The sequence below is a fragment of the Dermacentor variabilis genome, chromosome 3, assembly GCF_050947875.1.
Source record: "Dermacentor variabilis isolate Ectoservices chromosome 3, ASM5094787v1, whole genome shotgun sequence".
Lineage (NCBI taxonomy): Eukaryota > Metazoa > Arthropoda > Arachnida > Ixodida > Ixodidae > Dermacentor > Dermacentor variabilis.
This window is the reverse complement of record NC_134570.1, coordinates 16,589,385-16,603,729: the sequence shown is the minus strand read 5'-3', so window position 1 is coordinate 16,603,729 and position 14,345 is coordinate 16,589,385. Positions and strand designations below refer to the sequence as shown.

Sequence of the window (14,345 nt, the reverse complement as noted above, 5' to 3'; positions counted from 1 at the left end):
TGCCAACCTGTGCTGCCTCCCTCAGTTGTTGGTTTACGGACGCCATCAAAGGGAGCGTTTAGAAGCGCGTGTTAGTCCATTCCATTGCCTCGGAGAGCTACGACGCCGCACTAGGTTCCTCGATGCGCGCCTTCGGCCTCCCGCGTACATGGAGCGCACACACACAAAGTATGCACCCGTTCAAGTCTAAGTCTTGAGCCGGAGCCGTCGAAAACTCTGCTGTATATTGTAGTAGTAGTTCATAATTCGTGCATCTAAGACGCAGGAGAATTCGGCGACGTCACCGATAACCCGAACCGACAATTAGCTGATAAATTTTCCCGCTTGCAGATGCACGAAGCGGTAACAGCTGCAGAGTAGTGCACAATGGAACTGAATCGGGTAATGATGTCGAGCATTGGTTTTTGTAAACATTCGGTCTGTCGTATGAGTGGGGCTGGCATAGTTCGTACGAACGGGTGCGTGGCATCGGCGCTACTTAGCGGAGTCATTGATTCGGGGCTGCGGGTCCTGTACACGGAGACTGTGAGATATTTACTTTGAAGGATATGTCTTCTTTGGCGAGCTGTGCCGCCACTTTTCCATGTCTGTCTTTAATCTCTGTATAGCTTCTTTCGTGGGCCGATGCCGAAGATAATGCAGTCTAAATATGTGCCAAAACTGATGATGATGACTGATGAACCGTGTAATTTATTCTTACTTTTTTTCTGAGAGCCACGCTGATGGTGAGTATTATGATAATATTAATGATGGTAACGATTGTGACGACTATTATGGTGCTTGTTGTGATGATAACTGCTTACCGCTAACTCGCCCAGGACTTAGGCATTGTCTTTCATGGACTTCAAGTAGAGGTTTTATTTTATGCTAACGTGGATGAGTTATCGGGTAAATTGCTTGGATATATAGAATTCTCTAGAAGGAAGCTTTCACATTTACAGGGCACGGAAATGTCGTGCCTCGCTTCGATCCTCCCTCGAAAAGGCCTTTCGTATTCTACCAGCTGTTGAGTGCGGAAGGTCCGATCGGAGGCTTGCTTCCTAATGGCAGCTTAATGACGGGATGTCGTAAAGACGCTGCTGATGGTGTGCTCAAGTGCGGAGCGCTAGCGTGTGTCGCAGGTCATTAGCTTATCGTGTACAATTATAAATGATTGATACGCCTAGTGGGACACATTGCACGTGCTTGAAATGTGTCAAGCCGCTCTCTGGTGACACGCAGATTGATTCTGCTTCCGTTTCAACATGCGGGAATAAGACATCTGTCTGCCGATGTTTTCAGCGGTACGCTGAAAACAAGCAGTTTGCAGATCGCACTGAGATGGCTCTCCGTGGAGGTTAAGGGATCAATGACACTCGTATCAGTGAAGTCTTCAGCGTTGTCTGCAATTAGAACTTTGAGTATTTAATTCGTGTCGGGCTATCTCACTCGCCAAGCTGCTGGATCTTTCATCACTGTAAGTCCTTCGCCGGCTACCGTGAACGGTGAATGCTTTCTACACAACTACTGCATGCTGAATGTGGGCTTATTTCCTTCTATGCCATGTTAGCTGTAGCGTCGCATTGTGTTATTGTGCGCAGCAGCCGCCTGTAGAGCTTATGCGACAAGCTTAACCAGCTAAGCAAGGCGCTGCGTAGTTTTCTAGTGAACACGCACTAACGTGCATATATCTTGCCATTGTACTGAACCGATGCCTCTGTTTTAAGGCATGTGCGTAGCGTGCGTGCTGTGAATGCCTTCTTTTTTCTATTCATGAATTTTACACTGCGACGCTCTGTCTCTCTTTGATTCTCGAGATGAAAGTACAATTTCTTTATGCTGTGTGGAAACGATGCAGCTAAATTAACATTTCTTTATAGATTCTTCTTTAACGCTAGGTGAAAACCAGTACCTGTCGCCAGCACACAGTCACGAAGTCTCCTACCATTATTTTATTTGCAGACATACGGGGCGTTTCCTTTTAAATGCGTAAGCATTTCTATGATCACCCAACGAGCAAAACTGTCCGTCCGTCCCATAACACGATCGCTTTTATGATGGATCCCGCAGTATATATGGAGCGACTTCACTTTCTTACTGCATGTCGCCTCCATGCGAACGAAGCGGCGAGAACACAGCGCTCACGAAGGCACACGCCGCGTACCGCGCCCCTTTCGCAGATCGCTTTCGAGATATGGGCGTCCCTCTTCAACGCGAAGCGGCGAGAACGCAGCGGCCGAAGCTATTAGCAGTCGGTACTCCCGGTACGCATCGCAGATCGCTTATGTTCCGCGCAGCCGTGCCATACGCAACCGCCGCCCGAGTACGGTTGATCAAGGTTCATATAATATCTTCGACGCGGATGGACAAAGCGTTAGAGAGCGATACCAGCTTATAATGATCGGAACGTCATCAGCGCACCTGGCGCCAACATATGCAGTAGTTTGCTTTCCTCATCAATTCACCTTGCGCCGCAGCCCTGTCGTTTATACTGGTTGGATCAGGTTTCACAACATCGATAATGACACCGCACTGCGTGGAAATGAGCAAGTGGCACAATGCTTAAGCCCGGATCACACGTACGCTTGCGGACGCGCGCAAGGTCGCGCCTACGCGCCCTGCGCCTGCCTCGCCTCGCGCGGAATGGCGGTTCGCATCCACAAACACGCGCGACAGCGCGCGTTCACTGGGCTCACTCGTGGATTCACCATAGAGTTTCTCACTACAACACCTAGAGGGAAATCTGGCGCCACCGCCTATGCAAGTTTCTTAAGGGGCACCGTGCCGTCATGGGAATGACGGTATATGTGTCTGCGAGGCTTTGTTGGCTGGTGTTGTAAGAGGCTTCGTCTAAAACGTGGATATGGCTACACAAATAACGCGTTCTGAAAGTAAAATTTTCATAAAATGTTTCCATTCACGTAAATTACATCTTTACTCACCTACAATGCATGACGAAGGGAAGAAAAGTAAGAACAGACGACAAACTGTTTCAAAGCAATGCCTCCTTTACTAGATGCCGACCGCGTCGCTAGTATTCCCATTGGAGCGGAGGTTCTCGTAGTTCAGGGTAGTCGCGGAGAGACGGCGCTCGCAGCCGACCCACTTCCAGTTGCGGAGGAAGTAACGAATACTAGGCTGGCGCTCGCTCGACCAATGGCTTGACGAGAGACCGTGGGTCCTCACTCCAGGATCGCAACAGACGCCGCTAAAATCTACGTGATTTAGGTTTGCAGCGGCCACCGCAGGTAGCGCTCGCAGCCGACCGGGTTAACCCGGGTGGGGAAGAGTAAAGAGGAGAGGGGTAGGAACCAGCTTCTCGGCTCACGCGGCAGAAATCTAGTAAAGGAGGCATTGTTCAAAGCGAGCGCGAATCTTGTCGTCTGTCCTCCAACTTAGCGGCGCGCTGATACTTTTTACGTATCATATAATTGTACATGCAATAACAAGTTCTCATAGTTAAACAAAACATGTTTTTGTGTAATAATAAAGCTAAATCTGCTTTTTACGAACAGTTTTAGTAGAAAATGAGTCATTCTGAGAGACGGAACGGTGCTTGCCTGGCTCTTCGAGAACGATGCCAATCCGAAGTCACAACATACCGGCATTCCCATGCATACCACAGCGCAGCAGCGCCAGATTTCCCTCTAGGTACTATAGTGAGAAACTCTATGGTGTTCACTCATAGACGCCTTGGCACACACCGCTTTGTACTTTGTTATTGGCAATGTTTCAAAATGTTTCGATATCTATAAACGTGATCGTTATATTTTCAAGCACAAAAAGGAAATAAGTACTTTCTTGTATGATATAAACCTGCTTGTAGCGCGCCGTAACTGCGCGCTACAATAGCCGTAACTGCGCGTAATGTAGCGCGCCGTAACTGCGTAGACAAGCTGGGCGACGCGAGGCAGCCTGAGCGCGCGATAACAGAGAGGAGCGGCTCACCGACATCGCGCCGCGTTTCGACACCACACCATCTGCGCATGCGTGGGCGCGCTGACGCGAGCTTGCGCACGTCAGCAAGAGCACGTGTAGCCTGGCCTTTGCGCATACGTAAACAACTGCCAGAGGAGTTTCTGCGTTTTCTTCTTTTTCATGCAGACTTTTTAGACATTGCCTGTGGCAGATAGCATAATTTTAGTCCCTGGTCTGGTTTACGCGAAGTGGCGGATATTACTGGCACGATAAATCGAAACGCATAATCGCCTAATTAACAAGCAAAACATTCACTCAGAAACTCCTCTGGGAGTTGTCTAAGTATACGTAGGCGTTATGCGACTTGCTTATCTTCACGCGCAGCCCGGTGTCATCATCAATTTTATAAAACTCTTTAGCTCTTTAGCGCCTTCTCCACCCGCGTCGAACCATTATGAACCGTGATCAACCGTACTCAGGTGGCAGCTGCATATGGCACGGCCGCGTGGACCATATTTTGAAAGCGATCTGCGATTCCCAGAGAGTGCCGGCTGCTGGTATATATCTTCGCGCGCTGTGTTCTCGCCGCTTCGCGTTTAAGAGGGACGCGGGGGCTTGGAAGCGATCGTCTTACATGACAAACGGATGATCGAATTTTATCGTTTTCGTAAGCCCACAAATGCTTACGCGTTTAAAATAACTTATGAACTTTTGAACTCATTACTTCAAGGCATATATCGCAATTTACGAATCGTAGTCGGTGAGCTTGCAAGGCATGTCCACTTGGAATGGTTTCTAGGAATCGCGCGAATTTCTAGATATGTTGCTTGAGTCTTACAGTAAAACTGCAGTATCGTCGAACTTTAGCGAGCTGCTGTTTTCTGCTTTGAGGCACAACAGTAACTGGAACATGAACGTGTTCATGCTTTTTCCGCAACTGTCCGGCCTAATTCAGTTCAAATACTCGATGTTGTCCTTCTTTGGTCCCTGTTTTGCGCGCCTGTGTTTCACTAACCTGAATCCCTACCAAACTGCTCCACTTCCAGTCGTTCTAAATTATATGTGTGGGTGTAGCTGTCCCAAACAGTAATCTGACTGTTTAAAAATTAAATTATGTGGTTTTACGTGCCAAAATCACTTTCTGATTACGAGGCACGCCGTAGTGGAGGACTCCGGAAATTTCGACCACCTGGGGTTTTTTTAACGTGCACCTAAATCTAAGTACACGGGTGTTTTCGCATTTCGCCCCCATCGAAATGCGGCCGCCGTGGCCGGGATTCGATCCCGCGACCTCGTGCTCGGCAGCCCAACACCATAGCCACTGAGCAACCACGGCGGGTAATCTGACTTTTTACTGCCATGCACGTAACAACAACAAAAAAACAACGTTGTTGCTGGAGGAAAACTGGAATAAATAAAACTGTTACTATGTTCGATATTTTGAATGTGAATCGACTGGCATTTATCATTCAATTTCTATTCTGTATATTCGAGAATCCCGTTAACGCCGTATTCTATAGCGTGACTGCAGTTGATGGTGGTTTCAGGAAGAAAGAACGGTTGCGTACTGTCTCTCCCTGTAGTGTATCGCTGTAGGAGGAATGCTACGTCGCATGAACAGTGATTACTGTGCAAGCTTGCGTGCGGACAAGATATAGTTTTTCGCCCAATATAACTTGCAGTCATTTATAGGCAACCGGTTTTCATGGAACCTGTAGACTTACTACCCCGATTTATTTCAATTCAAATTTTGTGTTATGCGCGTTTCCCTTTGTTTATCACGAATTTACCTATGTTGAGCTAACTTTACACTCGGCCCTTTTTCTAATGGGCATCGACCTCTACTGTCACCCTTACAATACTCTTTTGCAATGAACAGAGCTCTCTGCGTGTCGGGTTTGGTTAATTCGATTTCCTCCTATCATTGTCGCGATCGCACATTATTTGGTCACTACTCGCTTCTTTTCATTTACAAGGTCTCCAGTCGAGACTAGAATTCCAAGTTTGAATGTAATTACATTTATTGAAGGACATATAATGGCGTGCAGCTTTCGTTTGATATGAAAGCCGTGTCTTTTTTTTTTTTACAGTGTAGCTGTTAGAACCACGCTGGGTTTATCTTTGCGTCCGCAGCTTGGCCGATCTTGGTGGAGAGAGAGCTGAGAAAGAGTGAAAGCAAAGTATAAAAACTGGCTGCGGCTTAGCTCAGCTAACCTTGGATATGCAAAGCGAAAGCTTGGTTTAGCTTGGTGAAGTCTTGGTTTCATTTGGTTAACCTTTGATTTAGCTGCAATTATTATACTTCGGTGTACTATCATCGTCAATCCAGGTGCGACGGCTGTGCCTATAGGTCGGTGGCTAGACATGACTGTGATTGGCTTATATATGTAGATACGCACCGTTCGACGGTGCGACGCCTGTTGTGGTTCAGGGAAAGCGCAAGTGCTATACATTGTTGTGACTTCGGGGTGGAGGACGATAGACGGACTCGTTCCGCAGACGAAGAAGAAACGAAAAGCTCTATAGAATATTTACAGATAGTGAGTGATAGCGTAGAGGTAGCAGTAGGAGCGCATCAGACTGACTGGGCGGCAGCAAGCGACTCTCTGTGCTCACAATGGGCCGGTTCTCTCTTAAATTTCTTCGGCGACTCCTCGTCAACAGGAACCAGGGGCAGGGTGATGAACTCGCCCGCGTCGAATTCTTGATTCGTCGCGGAGATGGCAGGGCGCCGCGGAAATGGCTGGGCGCTCATTGCCTCCCGTGTCGAATTCTTGATTCGTCGCGGAGAAATGAGCTTTTCGTTCTCACGTGGTAGCCACGTGGCGCATGTAGTGTGGCAGCTCCCGTCGCCTCGTGGTGGTCTCGTGGTCGCCACGTGGTGCTCGTAGTATGGCACAAAGGCACCCCAGCCACCAGATCATGCACCCAGAAGTCAAGCTGTTCGACGCGGCTCGACGTAGGCGATATGCTGATTGGGTGACGTCCTTGATGGGACCAAGGAAATTGCTTTGCTACCCTTTCATCCGCTGGTCTTTCCTTTGCTTGGATGTGACAAAGCTCACGGAGTGACCGCGAATCAACGCCAATCACTTCAGTGAAAGTGAGCACGCTCCCAATGCTCTCCACAACTCCAAACCAAACTCCATGAAAACAAACGCTCTAACCCCCCTCTGTGCTCTCAACAGCACCATTACGGTTGTTGTACTAAACACGAAACACGCACCCAATAAAGAGCCGGGGATACAGACCTCCACAAACAGTGCGCTCAAAGACACATTCAAATAGAATAAACAACTAAAGAACAGATTGCAAAGCAATATCTTTACAGTCATTCGGGCAGGCAAGAGACAGCTGAGGCGATCAAAGAAAATTTACATTTTGCCCTATCTCGCTCCGAGTAAAATTCTGTAACTTGTCATTTAGTTTACCAACTTGCTGACATGCGTCGCATGACCGAACAAGTGTTTCAACCTCTTTCCAGCATCCTGGCCAATAGAAATCTTGCGCTAGCCTAGCCCTTGTCTTCTTGATAACGAAGTGGCCTGCCCAAACATTCCCATGCGCCAACTCTAAAAGCTGTGGTAGGTACTTTTCTGGCACGAGTAGTTGGTTGTATGTCCGACCCTTGAAATCCTGATAATTCCGGTACTTGAGACCTGACCTAATGTAGAACGAGATGTTCTTTCGGGCCACTCCTTCATTTACATTAGCCTGCAGCACAGTTAGCGAAGGGTCACTTTTCTGTGCTGCGATAAGCGCCTTTCGTTCAACCCTACTAAGCTGCTCCCAGCAAAAGGGGACGGGACTAGGCAGTGAAGCTTCCACTTCAGCCCTAGGCGTCCCATTTTCCCGAGTCTCGAAAGGCCCCTGACCCACTGTCACTGGTCCGGTAATTGATCCATCACAAGTCTGAGTCATCTGCTTTTCATCAACCGTATCTCCCGGCCTAGACTGCCGCTGTGAGGACGTTACATTGTCAGTTTCCTCGTTTGAGGATGTGCTTTCACGTTTCTTTGAGAGGGCGCGGGACCGCGATCGCGTTAATGCCGTGCAAGCGACACTGGCAGAGAACGACTGGCTCTCGCTTTCTAAAAGCTGCTCCGATTTGTTTGAAAAAAGACATGAAAAGTGTGCGGGTAAACTTGGACTCACGGCTGCCTCCGTTTGCAACCTTCCAAACGCGCCCTCGAGGGTTACCCTGGCAAGTGGCAAGCATGCGCTTTTCTTTTCTGCGACTTGTCTGATCCAGACGCATTCCCCTGTATAGTCTCTGGGAGAAACACAGGACGGATGAGTAACATCCATGGTGGCGGCGGAATCACGAAGTGCCCTGCACATTTTTCCGTTTACCACAACATCCTGCATATGTGAGTCGAGCAGCCTCACATTTTCGTCCGACTGGCTAATGCTGGCGAACGCTATTTGCTCCTTGCAACTTGAGGAAATATGGCCTTCCTTTCCGCAACAAAAGCATATAATTGGCCTCCGGGCCTCGAACGCGCGCTCTAGGTCTGCCTTAGCTTTAGCGGCCCCAGCTGACTGGACTGTCTCTGCTAGCCCTTCCCCCGCCACCTCAGCCTTAGTCGATACTCCCTAGGTGAACTCGTCTCTCGTGGATGATTTCTTATTTGGCGAAACTGAGTTGCGAGGGGAAAACCGCTTTCCAGAATAGTCTTTTTTTTTTGTAGCCTATCTTCCGGAATAGGTTTTCCTTTGAAGTTTCGGCGCGTGTAATATTCCTCCGCGAGCTGCGCTGTCTTCTCTAGGTCTACCTCTGGGAGCCTGTCCTGTAGCCAAAGTCTAACTTCTTCTGGAAGTACTCGGTAAAACTGCTCCAGTGCTATGCATTCAAGCACCTTGTCGTGGTTGCCATACACTTCTGCACTTTTGAGCCACTCTTTTAAGTTGGACTTTAACTCGTACGCGAACTCAGTGTGCGACTCGCTGCCCTTTTTTGCCTGTCTAAACCGCTGTCGAAATGCCTCCGCAGAGAGGCGGTATTTGCGAAGAAGCGCGGCTTTTACCTTTCCATATGTCTCGTAGTCGTCTTTAGACAAGCGTGCGAGTACTTCCGCGGCCTCTCCGGGGCCAACTGAAAGAATTTTTGAGACCAAAGGCTTTTATCCAGCCCTATCTTTTCACACGTGCGTTCGAAATTCATGAGAAAAAGTGCGATATCACCGCCTATCCTGTACGGTAACATTAGGTTCTGTATTCTCAGTTTAGGCGTATCGTCTCCACCGGAAAGGGGACTTGAACGCGCCGAGCTGATTCGAATTTGCTCTATTTCCAGTTCTTTCAATTTAAGAGCATGATATCGTTCTTCGCGCCTTTTTCTCTCCTCTGCCTCGTCGCGCCTTTTCTGCTCCTCTGCCTCCTCGACAATTTTTTGTCGCTTGTCCTCAAGAATTTCTCCCCAAACCTCTTCGACTTCCTCCTCAGTTACCTCTCGTGCCCTCAGAACGTCAAGAAGAAGAAGAAGAACAAAACTTTATTGGTAGAAATAAATTCGTTGCCGCTAAAACGGGGTAACGCCGTGTGGTCGGGCCCCTATTCCAAGGCACCGCTGGTTCTCGCCATCCTTTCTACCCTCCGGACGAGCCTGAGCTGATCCCCGAGGGCGGAGCTGGATAGCAATGCCTCCCACCTCGCTCTCGTGTTATTATCTTCTTCTTCTTCTGTGTGAGCTGTGCACTCCCATGTGATGTGGTAGAGCGATGGTGTGCTCCCACACCACGGGCATATGTCCTTGTATGCTTTTGGGTAGTATATGTGCAATTTATGTAGGTTTATGTATGTGTCCGTTTGGAGCCTGCTAACGTCGCTGAGTCCACGGCTGAAAGGTTCCTATATATGCGGGGCTGGGTAGAGCCTTCTGAATTCCCTGTAGTGTTGCAAGATCGCTTTATACCTTGGATCGATGGGTGTCGTGTCCTCCACCATGTTGCCATGGGCAGCTCGGCAATTAGTGAAACCTCGAGCCGCCTCATCTGCATGGAGGTTCCCAGTAACACCCTCGTGTCCCGGGGCCCATGTTATCGTTTGGGTATACCTGATGTCAAGGTCTCTGTTGATTTCGGTAAGTATCCGGCGTGCCCTCGCGCCGATTTGTCCCCACTGATAGTTCCTACACGCGTCCTGAGAATCTGCGACTATTGTTAGTGGAGCATTGCGCTCTATGCCTTCTCTTATAGCTAAGGCGATGGCTATCTCTTCGGCTTCTAAAATGGTTGCTCGGGACACCGAAGTACAGGCCGTGATTTTCCCTTTACGGTTTACGACAACTGCCATCATGTTCTTTGCGTTGGCCCGATATGGTGAAGCATCCGTGAATCGTGCAGTGTCCAAGTGTTTTGTTGTTTTGTCTATGTATCCTGCTCTAGCTTTTCTCCTTCCTGTGTGTAATGTCAGGTCCATGTTTTGTGGTATTGGTGATACCCCATACAAAGCTCTTATCTGGCAGGGTAGACCTTTTGCGTTTTGGTATATTTGTATGCATTCTCCAAGGCCGATTCTTTGAAGAAGAGCTCTGCCGACTGTCGTTTGCGGTAATCGACTCCTCTGCGCTATGAGTTGGGCTTCAGCCAGCTCATGGAATGTATTGTGGAGGCCGAGGGCTAGAAGCTTCTCATTTGAATTGTTGCATGGCAACCTCAGGGCTGTCTTATATGCCATCCTTATTATTTTATCAGCCTTTTCTTCCTCCCTGTTCATGGTATGGTAAGGTAGGGAGTACATTAGTCTGCTAATGACCAGGCTTTTCACCAGTCTGAGGATATCTTGTTCTCTCATTCCTGTCCGATTATGAGCCACACGGGCGATCATCCGGTTAATTTGTTGCGTTGTTTTTCTGATCGTATTTAAAGTGTGTAAACATCTGACATTAAATTGCAGCCACATCCCCAACACTCTTACTATTGACCTCTCAGGAATAATTTTCCCTTCCAGCCTGATCTCGAGTTTGAGCCTCGGGTCAGTTCTTTGCTTTTTGGTTTTGGTGAGGCGAATGAGTTCTGACTTCTCCGCAGAGCACTGCAGCCCTCTTTCTTGCGTATAGTTTTCTATTATATTGGCTGCCCGTTGGAGCTTTTCCTCCTTCTCTCCCAAGTTGCACTTGGTTATCCATATCGTTATTTCATCCGCGTATAGGGAATGACGGCCGTCGGGGATTTCTTGGAGTTTTTTAGCTAGTCCAATCATGGCTATGTTGAAGAGTGTAGGCGAAATCACCGCACCCCGTGGCGTTCCTTTGTTAGGAGGATGGATGACTTCAGATTCATCGTTTCCTACTTTGATAACCGCTGTTCTCTGGTTGAGGAAGCTTCGGATGTACTGATACGTTCTTTGACCGCAGCTGGTCTCTGCAAGTCCATCCAGTATCCCTTTGTGACTTACGTTGTCGAAGGCCCCTATTATGTCGACACCCATGACAATGTGTTCTCCTGCCTTGGGGACATTCGTTAATACTTCCTCTTTTAAAAACAGGAGTATGTCCTGTGTTGACAGATGTGGTCTGAAGCCAAACATGGTGTCAGGCATTAAGTTGTTTTCTTCAAGATGACGTTGGAGTCTAGTGTTTACTAATCTTTCGAACACCTTTCCTAGACATGATGTAAGAGAGATGGGCCTAAGGTTGTCTAAAGCAAATTTCTTCCCTGGTTTTGGAATCATGATTATCACAGCGTGTTTCCATTGCTGTGGTGTCGTTCCTTTGACCCAATGGTCATTTATAAAGTTCGTAAGGGCTGTTATGGCTTCATCATTCATGTTTCTAATCATGGCATTTGATATTTGGTCCGCCCCTGCCGCTGTGTTCCGTTTTGTACTGGCGATTGCGGCTCTAGCTTCTGCCACCGTGAAGAGTTCATCCATTTCTGGGTTTGGGTGTCCGGTGTAATCAGCTTGGTATGTGGGTATCGGGGCTTTGTTACCGAACATTTTCTAGGGACTGCCTGAAGGAGTTCTTCTTTTGTGTTTGTGCCTGGGTACGAGTGTAGCAATCTCTCCAATTTCTTTTGTCCTTCGCATCTGGTTTTGAGCGGGTCAATCATTCCTCTGAGGATGTTCCACGTTTTTGCCCCTCCCTAGGGTTCCATTAAGTGATCCGCAGAAGCGTTCCCAGTTGGCTGTTGTAAGTTGATTAGCGTATTCCTCGGCCTTCTTGGTTATTTCTTTGATATTCATTTTGAGTTTGCGGTTGCATTTCTGTTGCTTCCATCTGTTGGTCAGGCTTCGTCTTGCATCCCACAGATGCAATAGGTGAGGGTCCAATTCAGGTGTTTTGTCCGTGCTGGTGATGGTTTTGGTATCTTTCTGCTTTATATTTCGTATGCGTTCGCACCAATTATCTAAATCATTTATGTCCGTGGTATGTTCTTTAAGCGATTCTCTGTACGCCCGCCAGTCTGTTATTTTAGCTGTACGTATTTGTTTGCGGATTTGAGCTGTGCGGATTGTGGTGCTTATAATGCAATGGTCACTTCCTAGATTTTCGAGGGTGTTGCACCACTCCGCATTTGGACAATTTTTGGTTATTGTTAGGTCCGGACTTGTGTCTGCGGAGATACTATTCTTTGTTCTTGTTGGCATTGCAGGGTCTGTTAGAAGTGTCATTCCGAGTGCTTCTATTTGTCCCATGATATCTTTGCCTTTATTGTTCTGGGTTGGATACTCCCAGCTTGAGTGCCTGGCATTAAAATCCCCAACTATCAGTAGAGGTCTCCCCTTCGCCATTTTTGCTGTCTCTTGAAATAGTTTGTCGAACGTTGCTCTTTTCTGACTCGGCGGGCTGTAGACATTAATTATGAAGGCACTCTTTCCTCTGGTGCCTTTATATGTGATTTCTGTTATTATATGCGGAATGTCCGTTACTTCTATGGATTTGTGACATATTGCTGTGACTTTCTTGTCCACCAATGTTGCTACCGTCCAGTTTTCACCTTCGGTATTGAAGGTTTCGTATCCCTGTAATTTTGAGTTTGTTCCGGCTTCTTGCAATGCAGTGATAGCTGGTGATCTTTTTTTGTGCCATCACCAGCTGCGACAGTTGTCCCATTTTACGCCGGAACCTGCGGCAGTTCCACTGCCATATTTCGCACTCTTCGGAAGCGTGCTCCTGATGTTTAGGCATTGTGTGTCGCCTGTGTCATGACCGACAGGCCTGGCCTGTTGTATACTTTCTCTGCTTTTTCTCTTATGCTGCTGCCTGTGCCATGTTTTCTCAATGCTTTCGTAAATTTTATTTGTCGTGCCTGGATTTTCTTGTCCACAGCTTCTAGTTTTCGATCTACCTGAATCCTCACCTGCTCTATGATTGGGGGTATAACTTCTTTTATGGTTTCTTTCAATATTCACAAGGTAATTACGGTGTCGCCTTCTAAATTCGGTAGTTTTTGACCTTTCTGTCCTGTCTGGACTGGTTTAGGTTCTTGTTGTGGTTGCCGCATTTGTTGCTTTTTCAATTGCTTATTTTCTCTTTCTAGGTGTCCTATTCGCACTCGCATTAGCTCTAGTTCGCGTTCTAGGCGTGTGAGTTGTGTTGTTTGGTGTGGGGGTTGGGAGGCGGTTGCTGCCCAGCTCACCTTGTTTTTGCCTTCCTTGTTCAGCGTCTTTTTTGCTCTTCTGCTGTTGTTTTGTTGTTTGGCCCCCCTCTTGGCCACTGTCCCTGGAGTTGGAGCGGTCTCGGGAGCTGGACCTGGATCGGGAACTGGATCGGGACCTGGAACGGTCCCGATCCAGTCTGGTGATGCGGAGTCCTCACGGTCCGTGCTGAACCAGCGTCTCTTGAGGATTCCGTTGGCTTGTGGTCGGCGTAGACGTTGCGACAGTGGTGGCCTGCCCCTTTGGGGGACCCGTTTCAGTTTCTTGGTGCACTCCGATGCCGCCGTGGGATGAGCCCCCCCGCACAGGGCGCACTCTGGATCACAAGTGTAGTCCTCAGGCGGGTCCCGTAGCCAACAATTGTTGCACACCTTTGCCGTGGGCGTTGGACAAACGTCCGTTTTATGTCCCTTGCTTTTGCATAGTTTGCAGTAAAATCTCGTGGGCTGATAAGGCACACATGCCATTTCGCCACCGTAATAGTAGACGAAGCGTGGCACTATCGGTCCATCGAACGTTATCATTGCGGTTTCAGACTTGCCGAGCATCCGGGCTTGGACGAGTGTCACTCCTTGAGTGCGCACTCGGAGATGACTTAAATGTTCATCTTCTGGGGTTTCGCGTTTCAGTCCGTGTACCACTCCTTTAAGGTACCCTTCAGGGGTGGTTATGTGGGTGTTCATCGGGTGTTTATTGCCATTGAGCTCCAGCGTTTTGATCTTCACGATCTTCTCCGCCACTTGGTTGTATGGGGTACTTACAATGATTGTGTTTGGCCCGTTGCGGAGGCGAAGCAGAAATTTATCGGTCCTGCAGGTCTCCGGGTCGCCGCTTGCACTTTCTAT

General features: G+C 48.2%; 1 protein-coding gene across 12 annotated transcripts in view; it reads left to right on the top strand.

The window, feature by feature from the left end:
* The window catches only part of LOC142575189 (solute carrier family 35 member G1-like), a 175,263-nt gene that overhangs the window by 79,692 nt on the left and 81,226 nt on the right, over positions 1-14,345 (top strand). The window contains exon 1 of one of the 12 annotated variants that reach the window (XM_075684310.1): positions 1,126-1,484. The exons of 10 other annotated variants lie outside the window; for them this stretch is intronic. The gene's annotated coding sequence lies outside the window, so the exon portion shown is untranslated. Of the gene's footprint in view, positions 1-1,125; positions 1,485-14,345 lie in introns of those variants that run through there. One more of the 12 variants, XM_075684306.1, reaches the window with a different exon arrangement.